Source organism: Equus asinus, chromosome 17 (genome assembly GCF_041296235.1).
Source record: "Equus asinus isolate D_3611 breed Donkey chromosome 17, EquAss-T2T_v2, whole genome shotgun sequence".
In the NCBI taxonomy this organism is placed as follows: Eukaryota; Metazoa; Chordata; class Mammalia; order Perissodactyla; family Equidae; genus Equus; species Equus asinus.
This window is the reverse complement of record NC_091806.1, coordinates 20,811,592-20,826,736: the sequence shown is the minus strand read 5'-3', so window position 1 is coordinate 20,826,736 and position 15,145 is coordinate 20,811,592. Positions and strand designations below refer to the sequence as shown.

Sequence of the window (15,145 nt, the reverse complement as noted above, 5' to 3'; positions counted from 1 at the left end):
TGAAAGACTTTTATTGTAAGAAGGGAGCAGGAACAAGGAAGTTATACTAGGCATAAAAACAGATTGGTTGCTGCAAGGTTACTTTCCTTTAGGGGATGGCAGGAATCTATCATGCAGATTACCTGACTAGTGAGGATCAGACAATTCCTGATTGACCGACTTCAGATTCCACTTTTGGAAGAGCCAAAACTATAATTAAGTCAAGTTTTGGTTTGGTAATGTTGGAATTAGCATAACTGACTCCATTTTGGACCTGCTGTCTTGTTTTTAACAGTCTCAAAGTATATGAAGGAAAAATTGAGAAAATTGAAGACAGACATAGAGAGTTCTACAATAATATCTAGAGAATTCAATATACCGCTCTCAATAACGTATAAAACATCTAGACAGAAGATCAATAGTGTAATACAGACCTTAAACAACACTTAAAATAACTAGGCCTGATAGACATATATAAAACATTCCACCCAACCAAAGCAGAATGCACATTCTTAACTAGTGCACAAGGAACATTATCCAGGATAGACCAAATGTTAGGCCACAGAACAAGCCTCAGTATACTTAAAAAGATTAAAACCATACAAAGCATCTTTTTTTTCTTTTTTTTTAATTGAGTTAATGATAGGTTACAATCGTGAAATTTCAATTGTACATTAATGTTTGTCAGTCATGTTGTAGGAGCACCACTTCACCCTTTGTGCCCACCCCCCACCCCACCTTTCCCCTGATATCCACTAAACTGTTCATAGTCCATAATTTTAAATTCCTCATATGAGTGGAGTCATACACAGATTATCCTTCTCTCGCTGGCTTATTTCACTTAACATAATTCCCTCAAGGTCCATCCATGTTATTGCAGATGGAATGATTTTGTTCTGTTTTACAGCTGAGTAGTATTCCATTGTATATATGTACCACATCTTCTTTATCCATTCGTCTGTTGCTGGGCACTTAGGTTGCTTCCATGTCTTGGCTATTGTAAATAATGCTGCAATAAACACTGGGGTGCATAGGACTTTTGGGATTGCTGACTTCAGGCTCTTTGGATAAATACCCAGTAGTGGGATGGCTGGATCGTATGGTAGTTCTATTTTTAATTTTTTCAGGAATCTCCATACTGATTTGAATAGTGGCTGCACCAGTTTGCATTCCCACCAGCAGTGTATGAGGGTTCCTTTTTCTCCGCAACCTCTCCAACATTTGTTGCTATTAGTTTTAGATATTTTTGTCATTCTAACGGGTGTAAGGTGATATCTTAGTGTAGTTTTGATTTGCATTTCCCTGATGATCAGCGATGATGAGCATCTTTTCATGTGCCTATTGGCCATCAGTATATCTTCTTTGGAGAAATGTCTGTTCATGTCTCCAGCCCATTTTTTGATTGGGTTGTTTGATGTTTTGTGGTTGAGTTGCAATAGTTCTTTATATATTAAGGATATTAAGCTTCTGTCAGATACATGACTTGCAAATATTTTTTCCCAGTTAGTGGGTTGTTTTTTTGTTTCAATCCTGTTTTCATTTGCCTTGAAGAAGCTCTTTAATCTGATGAAGTCCCATTTGTTTATTCTTTCTATTGTTCCCTTCTCTGAGAAGGCATGGTGTCCAAAAAGATCCTTTTAATACTGATGTCAAAGAGTGTACTGCCTACGTTTTCTTCCAGAAGCCTTATGGTTTCAGGTCTCACCTTTAGGTCTTTGATCCATTTTGAGTTTATTTTGGTGAATGGTGAAAAAGAATGGTCAATTTTCATTCTTTTACATGTGGCTTTCCAGTTTTCCCAGTACCATTTGTTGAAAAGACTTTCTTTTCTCCATTGTATGCCCTCAGCTCCTTTGTTAAAGATAAGCTGCCCAGGGGCTGGCCCCGTGGCCGAGTGGTTAAGTTCGCGCGCTCCTCTGCAGGCGGTCCAGTGTTTCGTCGGTTCGAATCCTGGGCGCGGACATGGCACTGCTCGTCAGACCACGCTGAGGCAGCGTCCCACATGCCACAACTAGAGGAACCCACAACGAAGAATACACAACTATGCACCGGGGGGCTTTGGGGAGAAAAAGGAAAAAATAAAATCTTTAAAAAAAAAAAAAAAAGATAAGCTGTCCATAGATGTGTGGTTTTATTTCTGGGCTTTCAATGCTGTTCCATTGATCTATGCACCTGTTTTTGTACCAGTACCATGCTGTTTTGATTACTGTAGCTTTGTAGTATGTTTTGAAGTAAGGGATTGTGACGCCTCGCCCGTTTTGTTCTTTTTTCTCAGGACTGCTTTAGAAATTTGGGGTCTTTTGTTGCCCCATATGAATTTTAGGATTCTTTGTTCTAATTCTGTAAAGAATGTCATTGGGATTCTGATTGGGATGGCGTTGAATCTGTAGATTGCTTTAGGTAGAATGGACATTTTAACTATGTTTATTCTTCCAATCCACGTACATGGAATGTCTTTCCATCTCCTTATGTCGTCATCCAATTCTCTCAGAAAGGCCTTGTAATTTTCATTATATAGGTCCTTCACTTCCTTAGTTAAATTCACCCCAAGGTATTTTATTCTTTTTGTTGCGATTGTGAATGGTATTGTATTCTTGAGTTCTTTTTCTGTTGGTTCATTACTGGAGTGTACAAATGTTACTCATTTATGCAAATTGATTTTATACCCTGCAACTTTGCTGTAGTTGTTGATTACTTCTAACAGTTTTCCAATGGATTCTTTGGGGTTTTCTATATATAAGATCATGTCATCTGCAAACAGCAAGAGTTTCACTTCTTCCCTCCCTATTTGGATTCCTTTTATTCCTTTTTCTTGCCTGATTGCTCTGGCCAGGACCTCCAGTACTATGTTAAATAAGAGTGGTGATAGAGGGCATCCTTGTCTCGTTCCTGTTTTCAGGGGGATGGCGTTCAGTTTTTGCCCATTGAGTATGATGTTGGCTATGGGTTTGTCGTATATGGCCTTTATTATGTTGAGGTAGTTCCCTTCTATGCCCATTTTGTTCAGAGTTTTTATCATAAATGGCTGTTGGATTTGTCAAATGCTTTCTCTGCATCTATTGAGATGATCATGTGGTTTTTATTCCTCAGTTTGTTGATGTGGTGTATCACGTTGATTGATTTGCAGATGTTGAACCATCCCTGTGTCCCTGGTATGAATCCCACCTGATCCTGATGTATGATTCTTTTGATGAATTGCTGAATTCTGGTTGCCAAAATTTTGTTTAGAATTTTTGCATCTATGTTCATCAGTGATATTGGCCTGTAGTTCTCTTTTTTCGTGGTGTCCTTGTCAGGTTTTGGGATCAGCGTGATGTTGGCCTCATAGAATGTGTTAGGAAGTGTTCCATCTTCCCTAATTTTTTGGAATAGCTTGAAAAGGATGGGTATTAAATCCTCTCTGAAAGTTTGATAGAATTCCCCAGGAAAGCCATCTGGTCCTGGGGTTTTATTCTTTGGGATGTTTTTGATTGCTGTTTCAATCTCTTTCCTTGTGATTGGTCTGTTCAAATTGTCTGCCTCTTCTTGAGTGAGCTTTGGGAGACTGTAGGAGTCCAAGAATTTATCCATTTCCTCTAGGTTATCCATTCTGTTGGCATATAGTTTTTTGTAGTATTCTCTTATAATCTGTTGTATTTCTGCAGAGTCTGTTGTTATTTCTCCTCGCTCATTTCTGATTTTGTTTATTTGAGCTTTCTCCCTTTTTTTCTTTGTAAGTCTGGCTAGTGGTTTGTCAATTTTATTTATCTTCTCAAAAAACCAGCTTTGTCTCATTGATCCTTTCTGCTGCCTTTTTCAATTCAATAGTATTTATTTCTGCTCTGATTTTTATTATTTCTCTCCTTCTGCTGACTTTGGGCTTCATTTGTTCTTTTTTCTCTAGTTCAGTTAGGTGTGCTTTAAGGTTGCTTATTTGGGATTTTTCTTGTTTGTTAAGATGTGCCTGTATTGCCATGAATTTTCCTCTTAATACAGCTTTTGCTGTATCCCATATGAGTTGGTATGGCATGCTATCATTTTCATTTGTTTCCAGGTATTTTTTTAATTCTTCTTTAATTTCTTCAATGATCCATTGCTTGTTCAGTAGTGTGTTTAGTCTCCACATCTTTGTGCCTTTCTCAGCTTTTTTCTTGTAATTAATTTCTAGCCTTATAGCACTATGATCTGAGAAGATGCTTGTTATTATTTCAATTTTTTTAAATTTGTAGAGGCTTGTCTTGTTTCCCAACATATGGTCTATCCTAGAGAATGTTCCTTGTGCACTTGAGAAGAATGTGTATTCAGCTCCTTCAGGGTGGAGTGATCTATATGTGTCTATTAAGTCCAATTGTTTTAGTTTTTCATTCAGCTCCACTAGTTCCTTGTAGATTTTCTGTCTGGATGATCTGTCCATTGATGTGAGTGGGGTGCTGAGGTCCCCTACTATTATTGTGTTGTTTTTAACATCTTTCTTTAGGTCTGTTAATAGTTGCTTTATGAATCTTGGTGCTTCTGTGTTGGGTGCATAGATATTTATAAGCGTTATTTCTTCTTGATGAAGTGTCCCTTTGATCATTATATATTGCCCCTCTGTGTCTCTCTTTACCTGTCTTATTTTGAAATCCACTTGGTCTGATATGAGAATTGCAACACTGGCCTTTTTTTCTTTGCTATTTGCTTGAAGTATTGTCCTCCACCCCTTCACCCTGAGTCTGTGTTTGTCCTTGGGGCTGAGGTGTGTTTCCTGGAGGCAACAAATTGTTGGATCTTGTTCTTTAATCCATTTTGCCACTCTGTGTCTTTTTATTGGAGAGTTCAATCCATTCACATTGAGAGTGATTATTGATGCATGTGGACTTAATGCTATCAATCTGTCGCTCATTATCTTGTTTTCCTGTGTTTCTTTTCCTGTGTGCTTTAGAGTATCCATTTAATACTGCAATTTGTTATGCTGGGTTTCTTAGATTTTTCCTTATCTATGATTTGTGACTCTGTTCTGTACTTTATTTTAGTGTCTACCTTGAAGTTTGTACTTAGAATCTCGTGTATAATATAGTCTATTCTCTGCTGGTCTCTTACTTACTCGACCAATACTCATTTAGACCCTTTGCTCTTCCCCTCCTAAATAATTATTTTCATTTTTTATTCCAACTCGTCTTATTAATTGGTAGTTAGACTGCTAAGATCGTCCTTGTTTTGGTAGTTTTCTTATTTTTACCCTAATGCTATAGTTGAATATTTGCTATCCTGTTCTGGTTCTATCCATCAGTCTCCCTAGTCTGTGGCTTGTGTCCCCTTTCTCCCTTTTTTCTTTTTTCAAGTATGAGACCCTTCTTGAGGATTTCTTGCAATGGAGGGCTTTTAGTTACAAATTCGCTTAACTTTTGTTTGTCTGGAAAAGATTTAATTTCTCCCTCATATCTGAAGGAAATTCTTGCTGGATAGAGTATTCTTGGCTGAAGGTTTTTATCCTTTAAAGCTTTGAATATATCACTCCATTCTCTCCTAGCTTGTAGGGTTTCTGTAGAGAAATCGGCTGACAGTCTGATAGGGGCTCCTTTATAGGTTATTCTCTTTTTTTTCCTTACTTCCCTGAGTATTCTTTCCGTATCATTCCTATGTGCCAACTTTACTATTATGTGCCTTGCCGTGGGTCTTTTTACATGGACAAATCTAGGAGATCTAAAACCCTCCTCTACACACATTTCTCCGTTGATCCCTAGATTTGGGAAGTTCTCTTCTATAATTTAGTTAAGCACACTTTCTGCTCCATTTTCCTTTTCCATATTCTCGGGAATTCCTATGATCCTTATGTTCTTACTCCTCATTGAATCCATTATCTCTCGGAGATTTTCCTCATCTTTTTTAATTCTTAGTTCTCTTTCTTCCTCTGTCTGGCGCCATTCAGCCTGTCTGTCCTCGATTATGCTGATTTGCTCCTCTAGGTTGCCTACACGGGCATTCAGGAAATCCGTATTCTGTTTTATCTGGTCCATTGTGTTTTTCATTTCAACTAATTCTGTTTGATTCTTCTTTATGATTTCAATCTCTTTTGTGAAGTAACTCCAGAACTCGGGCTTGAGTCTATCTTTCTCGCTACCTCATTGAGTTTTTTGATTATAGCTGCTCTGAATTCATTATCACTTAGTTTACCTAATTCCAAGTCCTCAGGACTTAATTCTGTGTTTTTATTGTTTTCCTTCTGGTCTGGGGCTTTTATAAATTGCTGGATGGTAGAGGAGCGGTTTTTTCTCATGGTGGTAGAATTCAGTTGCAGTTACAGCCTGTCGCCACTAGATGGGGGTCGAGAGTGGCGTTGGCTCTCTGCCTTGGGGCAAGATGGCTGCGCCCACTGGCTTTGCTGGGGGGGAGTGGCTGTTACTCACACGCGCTGGTCTGGGTTCACATCAGTTCTGTTCTCTGGTCTCCCAAGGCCCTTGATTTATAGGGTCCCCAAGGACGGAAGCTTCCCCCCCATCAGCGGGTCTCCACTGAATCAGCGGCAGGAGTCCTGGATGATCCCCTGGTCATGCGGCCCCTCCCCCGCTCCTTCCCTACCGGCGCCGCAGCGATCGCAGACTCTAGGGGAGGGAGCGATGTTTTCTGCCGCTGTTCCAGCGCCTCCGAGGGTGTAAGCAAGGTTATGATCTCTGCCTTCTTGGTAGTGCAGGTCTCTAATGAGCTGGCATTATGTTTATTCTCTGAAATTCAGTTCTTCCAATCTTTTGTTGTATTTTGGAGGGGAGAGAATCCCAGGTCAGCTCACCCCGCCATTTTGCTCCGCCCACTCTCTATCTGATACATGTTTTGAGAATATTTTCTCCCAGTCTGTGGCTTGTCTTTTCATTTTGTATGAATTTTTCAAAGATTCAAAGTTTTTAATTTTGATGAAGTCCGTTTTATCACTTTTTTCTTTTATGATTTGTGCCTTCTTATTGTCCTACTTAAGAAATCTTTTCTTAACCCAGGACACTAAAATTTTCTCCTGTGTTTTCTTCAAGAATTCCTATGGTTTTCTTCCTTTTGGGTTTATACCCTATTATGAATTTCTTTCCCCATATATAGTGTCCTGTAAGAGTTGAGAATTATTTTTCTGCCTATGACACCATTAGTTTAAAAGATTTTCCCTTTGCCCATTGAATTGTTTTGGCAACTTTGACTCAAATCAATTCACCCTGTACATGTAGGTCTATTTCAGGACTCTCTATTCTGTTCTATTGAGCTATATGACTATCTTTTCACCAATAACAGAGTGCCTTGATCACTGTAGCCTGAGAATTAATTCTTCCAACATTGTCTTTCTTTTTTAAATTGCTATGGCTATTCTATATCCTTTGATTTTCGATATAAATTTTAGAATCAGTTTGTCAATTCCGATAAAAAAGCCTGCTGTGATTATGACTGGGATTGCACTGAATCTATAGATTGAATTGAGGACAATTCATATCTTAACAATATTGAATCCCCTGATCCATGAACATAATATATCACTTTATTTCTTTAACCTCTCTCAACAATATCTTGCTGTTTTCATATATATCTTTTGTCCACTTTAGCCCTAATATTCCATATTATATGCTATTGTATATAAGTATTTTTTTAATTTAAATTTCCAATTGTGTGCGGCTGGTATTTAGAAATACAACTGATCTTTGTGTGTTTGCCTTGTATCATATAACATTGCTGAATTCATTTCTTGGTTCTAGCATCTTTTTGTAGGTGGAGAGTACTTAGGATGTTGTAGATAGACAGTCAAGTCATATACATAAGAAGACAGCTTTCTGTCTTCCTTTCCAACATGCATGTTATTTCTTTTTCTTGCTGTATAAAACTGGTTGAGAACTCCAGTCTAATGCTTAATAGAAGTAGTGAGGGCCGACATCCTTGCTTGCTCCTGACCTTTGGAGAAAAGCATTCAGCCTTTCCAACATTAAATATTATATAAGTTGTAGATTTGTCATAAATGAGCTTTTATCAGGATAAGAAAGTTTCTTGCTATTCCTAGCTTCTGAGAGATTTTGTCATGAATAGATGCTAGCTTTTGTCAAATCCTTTTTTCTTCATCTACTGAGATAATCATATGGTTTTTTTTCTTCAGTCTGTTAAAACGGTGAATTACACTGAACTCTAAACACTAAACCAATCTTGCAGTCCTACAAAAATCCCACTTGAAAGTGAGATATTATCCTTTATATATACTGAGGATTCAGTTTGCCAAAAATCTGCTACAACTGAGAAATTAAAACTCTGTAAAGCCCTAAGATCCCGGAACATAAAAAAAAGGTCAATATACATATGAATACCTAACCAGAAGTAATAATTCTAAATAATGTCACATAAATTATAAATATAATTCAACTGAGACATCAGAAGAAAGAACCACCGATAATAACAAACTGCAATAACAGGAAGCAATAGGTTCAAAAAGTTTCATGTACAAACTGTAATGATTGAAGGAGTTTTTCTTAATTTCTCTGGAGGTATGAGGGGTTGTCAGGTGATCTGAGTTCCCTTTTAAAAACGGCTTGTTTAGGGGCTGGCCCCGTGGCCGAGTGGTTAAGTTCGCGCGCTCCGCTGCAGGCGGCCCAGTGTTTCGTTGGTTCGAATCCTGGGCGCGGACATGGCACTGCTCATCAAACCACGCTGAGGCAGCGTCCCACATGCCACAACTAGAAGGACTCACAACAAAGAATATACAACTATGTACCGGGGGGCTTTGGGGAGAAAAAGGAAAAAAAATAAAATCTTAAAAAAATAAAAAAAAAAAAAAAAAAAAAAAAAACGGCTTGTTTATCAGCCTGACATTTTATAGCCCAACGATTATAGCATAAAAAGCTAGTTATAAATCAAATTATATTCCCACTGGCTTGTATTATAAATGTTTCCTATGTTTACAGTAAAAGTTTTCAAAATTATACACTAAAAGAAAACTATAGTTTAATAATGTATCATTACTACTAACAATAGGTCACACAAAGTTCAAGACTTTACTGAAACCTAAAATTTTAACTTCTATATCTTTGAGACTAGTTCCCTACAGGGCTACAAATTCTTTAATGACAAGACCAGAAAAGCCCTATACTCAAGCATACTATCTCCATAAGCAATTTTTTTCCACTAAGTATGAATTTCTGCATGTAAATCAAGTCTTATCTTTTTAAAAGCTAATATAAACAATATAGTAACAGACAAGAGTTGACATCTGGTACTTACTATGTACCAGGCCCTTCTATGCCCTTTATGTGTTTTATCTCATCTGATTCTCACAGTAACTCTATAAAATAACTGCTGTTGTTACTTACACTTTTCAGATAAGCAAAGTGAACAAAGACAGATCACGTAACTTGCTCTAGCTTCACAGCCAGAACCTAGACAATCTGGCCCTGTGTCTGAGCTCTCACATTATATTGCCTAACAACATTAACTTACAAAATATAAGTTATACATTTGTACTGCAAAGACAGCCAGTGCAAAACTAATCTTCTCAAGGGCTTATCTACAGAAACAATAGAAAAACTTTTTGATTTCTACACAAGTTTTCAGCAGACAATTGAGGAAAGACCTTGAACTGTAAATTGTAAGCTATAAAGTTTACCGAAATTTGACAACTCAAAAGGAAGGAAAAAAGCAATTACTAAAGTGAGATTAATGGGTTGACCTTCAAGTTTGACACTGTTTCACACTTGACGGGGCAAGTGCTCCTAAAACAAGCACAGATAATACAGGAAGACCATATCATACATGCTCTGCTTAAAAATCTTTTTGTATTTTACCTTTTGGTTTCGGGGTAAATCTTGAGCATGTGATGGAGGCTTATAATTCAGGACTAATCTTCTAAAGTCCAAAAGATTGAATAATGACTGAAAAAGAACAACAATTTAAGATAGCTAAGGGAAAATTCTATTAACAAAACCGTAAAAATATGACGGGTCTTAGAGATTTGTTTTTGACAATTATACTGCTTATACACAGAACAGATGCAATTAGCATAAGACTATTTTCTCCCCAAGAAAAAGTCAAATTTCTTATACCTTAACATACTATTCTTGATCATTAACAATATTGATTGTGTTGCAAAGCAGAAAAGTATACATAGACAATGCAAAAATAAAACCCCACACCATATTATATTACTAAAGCTTTCCTTATATTACTACGTGCTTAACAGTTTCCTCAAAATAAAGATAAACAAATGTAAAGTCTACAACTTTTCAGACACGTTATGTTCACTATGAGTTATCTAGACGTATCAATTCTACAAGGATATAGCACAAATAAACTTATAATAATTTAAATTTATTTAATAATAATATTATTGTATATTATAATATATTATATTATTTATTATAATATATTATATTATTTATTATATTATCTGTTATAATGATAAATAATTTATTTTATAAATAATTCTAATTCATTTAAAATAAACAAATTTATTTATAAATAAATAAATCAGATGCTCAGTGATAGCAGAGCAAAGAAATTACATATTATCTCTGTGCTCAAGGAGAAACACAACCTAGAAGGAGACACACATATAATTATAGCAATAGAAATATGATTCCAAGATACTCTAATTCAGATCATACAGAGCATAACGAGAGCATATGAAAGACGTCCGTGGGAAGGTTTCCTGGAGCTGTTTCTTAAACTATAACTTATAATCCATTAATGTTATCACGATGAACATGTTTAAAACATGAAATAAAATGCAATGGAAAACATCAGAACATATCATACACTGTAAATTCACCACAGGATACTGTTTGTAAAATTTTTCTTGTATAGATTTTATATACATGTGTACATGTAAAGTGTTTTACAACGTAGACTGTCTTCCTTTCTGAGAATCACAGTTGATAAAGTTTGAAAATCACTGGACAGGAGGCAATGATGTATTAAATCTTAGTAAAGATGGGTTAGCCAACTTGACTAACACATAGATAAAGGTGGCACTACAAATAAAAACAAAGTTTTGTTTAGTAGGTGGGTGTTTGGAAAATTGGCCTAGTATATATAAGAAATAGAGTCAGATATAGATATATAGATATAGATGTGGATTAAAGGCCTAAATATGAAAGGTAAAACCATAAAGCTGATAACAGGAACTGTAGGAAAATATTTTGGTTATCTTGCGATCTGGAAGTATTTCTTAATGCAACAATATGAACATGAGATAATTCATTTATTTATTCATTTAGCAAATATTTATGGAGCACTCACTACATGGCCAGACACAAGGAAGACAGGCAAAAGAGAATAAAATATATTAAGTCTCTGCCCTGATCACAATCTTGTGATTACAAGTTTAAACAATGAGTATAGACGTTATAAATCAGAAAAAATGTGAATACAATAATAGTAGACCAAGCTCAGAATCCTAGGGAAAAAGAATCATTTAAAAGCCAGAGGAACGATGAGAAAGACAAAATAAGAATAGTAAGGGAAATGGAGAGTATGAGATCACAGAAGAAAAAGGAGTAGAGAAACCAAGGGCTTTCACATATAGCTGTGTATCAGAATAACAGTGGAGCTTTAAAAGGAACCTGTGTCAACAAAGACACAAAGTACCACAGACGATTCTGAAGCACATCAAAGAATACCGGCAAATTTTAAGAAGGACAAGATGAGCATTACTCTCAAAGGTTGCCACATTCCAGTAAAGTAAGGGCAGGAAAAACAACCCTTGGATTTGTCAATTAGAAAACCATCTTTTCAGTAGAATGGGAGAAGAACAGCAGTAATAAGTACTGAAGAAATGAGATATAAGTAAGGGGGGCAAAGTATGGGCTGTTCTTATGAGGAATTTAAATTGGAAAGAGAATATGGACAAATGAGGAGAATCCCAGTCCTATTTCTGTGCTCTGAGTTCCCGCTGGAGAACATTTTCCTGCTTCCTGAACACCCAGTAGAATTTCATCTGGTGTAGGTCTGCTGGTGGTGAATTATTTCACCATCTGCTAAAATGAAAATTGTTTTTACTTCATTTTTGTAATATTTTTGCTAGTTCTAGAATTCTATATGGCCAGTTAGTATTTCCAGCACTTTAAAGATCGCATTTCTGTTGAGAAGTCAGCTGTTAGATTTATTTTTGCTCCTTCATAGAGGTGATATATACCTTTTCCAACTGGCTACTTTTAGGATTTTCTCTTTGTCTATAGTTTTTTCCGTTTTATTATGATATGCCTTGTCACAGTATTCTTTATGTCCATACTACTTGATTCCTATTCCTTCCTGAATCTGTAGCTCAATCTCTTTCATTAGGTTTTGAACACTCTCAGTCATTTCTTCAAATATTACTTTTGCCCTATTCTCTTTTTACTCTCCCTTGAACCACACATACACTATGTTAGTACTATTCACCATGTTCAAAATCTCTTATATGCTCTTATCTGCATTTCATGGCTTTAATCTGAAAATGTTCTTCAGACCAACTGTCTAGCTGACTCTCTCTTCAGCTGTTTCTAATATGCTGCTATAATTCATCCATTGATTTTGTGACTTTGTTATATTTTTCAGTTCTAAAATTTCTATTTTTTTTAATAGTTTTTAGTTTTCTATCAAAATTCTCAATCTGAAACAAACACACACATAGATAAGGAGAACAGATTAGCGGTTACCAGAGGAAAAGCGGATGGGGGCAGGCAAAATGGGTAAAGGGGCACATGTGAATGGTGATGGATAAAAACTAGACTATTGGTGGTGAGCACAATGCAATCTATACAAAAACTGAAATATAATAATGTACACCTGAAATTTACACAATGTTAAAAGCCAGTTAGACCTCAATAAAAAAAAAAATCCTCATTCTGGTTTTTAATTTGTTGAGCATATTAATAGTTATATCAATTCAATTTTCAGGTTTTCCTGTAGGCATATTTCTATTGCCCATTATTTTCTATTAATTTTTAGACACATCTTATTTGCTGATATGACTGATTACAGCTGATGTGAGTGCTAGACATTATACATGACAAACTGGAGAAAATTCAATGATGATATTATCTTCCAAAAGAATTTACATTTGCTTCTGGCAGGAAGCAAGAGTGAGGCTATTTGCAATCCAAGATCAATTTCATCCAATCAATTCTGAGATGAAGGTGGAATTCAGAAACTATAAAGCACGCTTTATTTTCGGGTCTCAGTTAATCCTAGGTTCCAGCCCTTTATAATTCTAACTGAAAGTCTGAGGTGTTTACTAGGGCTCTAAATCTGTGCAAAACTTTGCTTAGCTTCCCAGCCATTCAGAACTATTTCTGGAATTGCCTCGAGAATAAAATCAGCCCAAAATGTGAAGCTTACTCTCTGAACATCTTGTTTTCTCAAAGCTTAGCCTCAAAATTATTCACTGCTTTAGGGTTATGTGATGTCTTCAAAAAGCTGTTTTTGTTTTCGTTTTGTTTTGTTTTGCAGTCCAGGAAAATATGATCAATAAGATGGTCTAGAACAACCTAACAAGTTATCACCCGAAGTAGAACTTGTGACCATCACACAAATCATAGAGATTAACTTTTTTAAGTCCAAAACACTCTGTACTCTAAATCACAGTCATAATAGTAGTGGTCAACATATTCCTCCAAAAGGGGTGGGAAAGGGTAAATATCACTACTGCCTAAATTGTGCTTATGATTGATGCACACTGAAAACAAGTATCCTTTCATTCAGTCTAAAGCTAAAATGTGAATGCTGAAGAGCACTTGCCGAAATGGACTTTGGCTAAACTCCTGCTAACAGCAGAGAGCTATGAGAGATGAGAATTCAAACAATTTGTGGAAAACAAAAAGAATAATGACAAGAGAGCAAAGGAAGGTATCAACTGTCTGTAATGGAGGATACCAAGGAGAAGCAAGATAAATTCTCCTTGGTAGATTTAAAAAAAAATGAAATGGTACCACGTAAGTTTCAAGGTAAGGTAGGGACTAAACGTAGATGGCCTGATTACAAGATGAAAGTCTGGATACAGAGCAATTAAGTCCCTCTGTCCTTCCCAGACCCAGAAGATCAGACAACTACTCCCTCCGTGCGTGGGATACAGAAAGTTTAGTCTTTGGATATAACTGAACTTAAGTGACTGAGGTTCAGGAAAATCAGTCGCAGTGTGTGCCATGGTAGGAGAGGCCATGAGATTCTGGGCTACACACAGGAGGATTAAGTAAAAACTCGCCAACTGAGCCCCAATCGACCCTTCCCGGATCCCCTTTCTCTAGACCTGCTTCTGGAAAGCCAGCAACAGTGCTTAAAACAAAAAGAATCACAATCCAGTCTGGATTTGAGGCAGGGCAATCTTCTGTACTCCCCCAACCCCCCTAAAAATGGATCTAATATGTTCGAGCAAATAAAACATATTATTGATAAGACCATAACAGAGATGTTGGAGCATATAGAAAGTTTTAAGAACAAGTATATAGAAAACAGAAAGGAAAAATAATGGCAATTGACAATTCCAGGAAAACAAAAGATTTCAAAGGGGTAGTCGTAGTAAATCAGTGTAATATGTAAAGTCACAGAAAACATCAACACTACTGACTATTTTTAACTTGTAATATAAGTTATGTTGGGAGATGAAAGGAAAGGCAATTCTAGGTAGCTGAAATGAAAGAGCTAAATCCTCATTCTTCTCAGCAGGAAGGCATGTCATTTAGAAAAATGAGATAGGAGAAACAGCTAGAAGTGGCTGTAGGTGCCTTTAAGGAGTATGAGATAGGGAGGATTGAGGCTGATTACTGTTGTTTTTCACTGTAAGCCTTTTATTGCTATGGGGTTTTGGTTTTCTGTTTGAACTATGTACTTACGTTCTTTGATGAAGATTAAAGAGATAAGAGCAAGTCATGTGAATAAACATGTTAAATGATATCTTGAGATTTTTTGAAAACTTGCCACATCTTTTCAATCCCATACAGCATTAGGGTGATAGAAGCAATTAAAGTCTTCAATTCCACCATAAATAATATATGGTCCTTTTTGGTTCATTCACTCACTCATTCAATAATTACTTAAAAGGCTCCTCCAATGTGTCAGACACTGTACTGTATACTGGTATAGAACAATAACCTAGAAGATATGTTCTCTGCCCTCAGGATGCTTGTATTTTAGTCAACCTGTAGTTACATGATTTATGAGTAGGGTGACCATATCCTTCATTATCCAAGGATGAAAGAGGGCTTTATGACTAATTAATAGGCAC

The 15,145-nt window shown here is 36.4% G+C and overlaps 1 protein-coding gene and 1 pseudogene across 5 annotated transcripts in view; both read right to left on the bottom strand.

Annotated features, from left to right (window-relative positions):
* LOC139040764 (olfactory receptor 5D18-like) overlaps positions 1-15,145 on the bottom strand; it is a 41,424-nt pseudogene that overhangs the window by 22,885 nt on the left and 3,394 nt on the right.
* LOC139039717 (olfactory receptor 5L1-like) overlaps positions 1-15,145 on the bottom strand; it is a 46,932-nt gene that overhangs the window by 28,394 nt on the left and 3,393 nt on the right. For 3 of the 5 annotated variants that reach the window (XM_070487743.1, XM_044749733.2, XM_070487742.1), the window contains exon 1: positions 9,732-9,816. The gene's annotated coding sequence lies outside the window, so the exon portion shown is untranslated. Of the gene's footprint in view, positions 1-9,731; positions 9,819-15,145 lie in introns of those variants that run through there. The other 2 variants (XM_070487744.1, XM_044749732.2) reach the window with 1 other exon arrangement.